Here is a 2,310-nt window from a genome sequence, read left to right as displayed (position 1 = left end):
TTCAATACTCTTGGCACCAGAGATAGAAGCTGAAGTTTTAGTGGAGTTTGGAAGTTCTCCCAAAGTTATAGAACTGAGTGCAGAAGCGATCTGCCTTACTTGTTTCTCCAAATTTTTAATGTTTACTCCTTGAGCTTGAAATTGGTTCTTGCTCTCTTGTATGAAATACCTCAAAATACTTTCCAGCTGGTTATACCCTTGACTAGCCATAACATGATTGGGTGCGGAAAAACATGCGGAACTTGAGGTGCTTGAGGCTTGAGTTGGTTTTTAGTGTTAGTCCATGAAAAAATTGGATGGTTACACCATCCAGGATTGTAAGTGTTGATGTAGCGGTTGTTGTACTTGTTGTGAAACTCCTAATCCACATGGGATAAATGTTGGACTAGATGGTAGGATAACTTATCAAACACTTAAACCAGTTTAAAAACAATTTGATAGAAATAATAAATCAATGCAGAAAGTTGTAAAATAACACAAGAGATTGGTAACCCAGTTCGGTGAAACCACACATACATCTGGGGGGAACTCTACCCAAGAACGAAAATTCACTACTTTGAATTAGAACAATTAGTCTTATAAGAACATTAGAACCCTATGAAGTTTTATGCCTCTCCCTAATCCTAGTGAATTTCTATTTAGGTCCCCCCTAAATATGAGAACCCTTCTCACTTTCTCTAATCACTAACCCCCTGTGACCAACCTCAATAATAAGTTTATTGATTGTTTAATTTACAACTCAACTAAGACAAACTAATAATGCCAAGTTATTGAAACACAATGGTGTACAACAAAGATTCAACAATAATCTAGTTAAGGAATTAGCATGGAAGACAAGTAACAAAGACTTACAAACCCTAGAAACAAAGAACTTAATCTTGCGTACAAATCTCCACTAAGCCGTGAGAACTGAGTCTCCTTATATAGCAAAGTCTTCTAGGCTTTTTCCTTATGAATCTCTTATTTAAATTCGTCATAATAATAGTTGAATCAGTTATATATAATTTGCTCCTTAAATCAATCCAAAGGATATAATTTGTTACATTAAAATTCAAAATTAAATCTCCATTTAATGCTTATTTGATCTCCAACAGCTATCAAACAAATCAAACACACATTGATAATAAATTTGCAACAAATCTGATTAAGAATCAATTAGAAATTTTGCACCAAACAATATCCTTTATGGTTTGCTGAACAAGGTCATGTGTTGTACTGCACATGCTGGAACAACATGTTCCACATGTTGCACTTGTACATACAAATTAACTCATTTGCGTAACTAGAAGATATGTTGTTGAAGAGTGAATCTTTAATAGAGAGATACTGAACCAAAACTGCAATATCATTTGTCTATTATCAGAGACCAGATGTTGTAGCCTACATGTTGGAACACCGTGTTTAACATGTGTCCCTTATGCACTAGAAGAAGCTTGAACGATTCCATGTCATTTTGCATAATGCAGCCAATCCTAAAAGGACTCTTTTGTTTCCCACATAGTTCACAAAAATTGGATTTGTTGTGTTATCCTAAAATAAATGAGCTCCCCTATAATAGATAGTGGTAATCTCTGATGCGTTTGTTCCAACTTTGACAGGCTCGTCTACTGGAACGTCAGGACTCGTCATCATCTTTTTCATCATTTGGTGAATCTGAGGCACTTAAGCATCAACGGTTGTAGTCTCAGTGACGTCATGGACACCAACTGGATTATTTTGAGCGAAGATAACATCATCTCTTGTAACTGGCCATTGGTAAGTGTTGGTCATAATATTTTCAATCAACTTATAGCCTTCTTCCTAGGATTTGTATAGAAAATCTCCATTAGATGATACATCCAACATGTATTTTGAGGATGAAACCAATCCATTATAGTATGTTTCTAGTTGAATACAGATTGTTATTCTATGGTGATGACATTTCATTAACATCTCTTTGAAACGTCCCCAAGCATCAAACAATGACTCATTATCTCCTTTTATAAATGAAGTAATCTCATTTATCATCTTAGCATTCTTGACATAAGGAAAGTACTTATCTAAAAAAAAATTCAGCTAAGGCCTTATCTGTGGCTATGGAAAGTGGGTTCTAATTTAGCCATCTCTTAGCTCTATCCCATAGAGAGTATGGAAATAACCTGGGTCTGAAAGCATCATCAGTAATTCCAGGTATCTTGAAGTTGCTGGCTACTTCCAAGAATTGCCTCAAGTGCAAATGTGGATCTTTATTGGTAGCTCCTGAATATTGGCATATTGCTTGCAACATTTGAAACATCATAGGTTTGAATTTGAATTGTGACACTATGATCT

The 2,310-nt window shown here is 35.3% G+C and overlaps 1 non-coding gene across 1 annotated transcript; it reads left to right on the top strand.

The window, feature by feature from the left end:
- The first annotated feature begins 1,903 nt into the window (after positions 1-1,903).
- On the top strand, positions 1,904-2,010 carry LOC127089660 (small nucleolar RNA R71). The gene has a single exon (XR_007791223.1). It is a non-coding gene; the product is annotated as a small nucleolar RNA R71 (small nucleolar RNA).
- Positions 2,011-2,310: the final 300 nt, after the last annotated feature.

Source organism: Lathyrus oleraceus, chromosome 5 (assembly GCF_024323335.1).
Source record: "Lathyrus oleraceus cultivar Zhongwan6 chromosome 5, CAAS_Psat_ZW6_1.0, whole genome shotgun sequence".
Taxonomy (NCBI): domain Eukaryota; kingdom Viridiplantae; phylum Streptophyta; class Magnoliopsida; order Fabales; family Fabaceae; genus Lathyrus; species Lathyrus oleraceus.
Note: the sequence above shows the minus strand (reverse complement) of the source record. Positions and strands in the feature narration are given on the sequence as shown.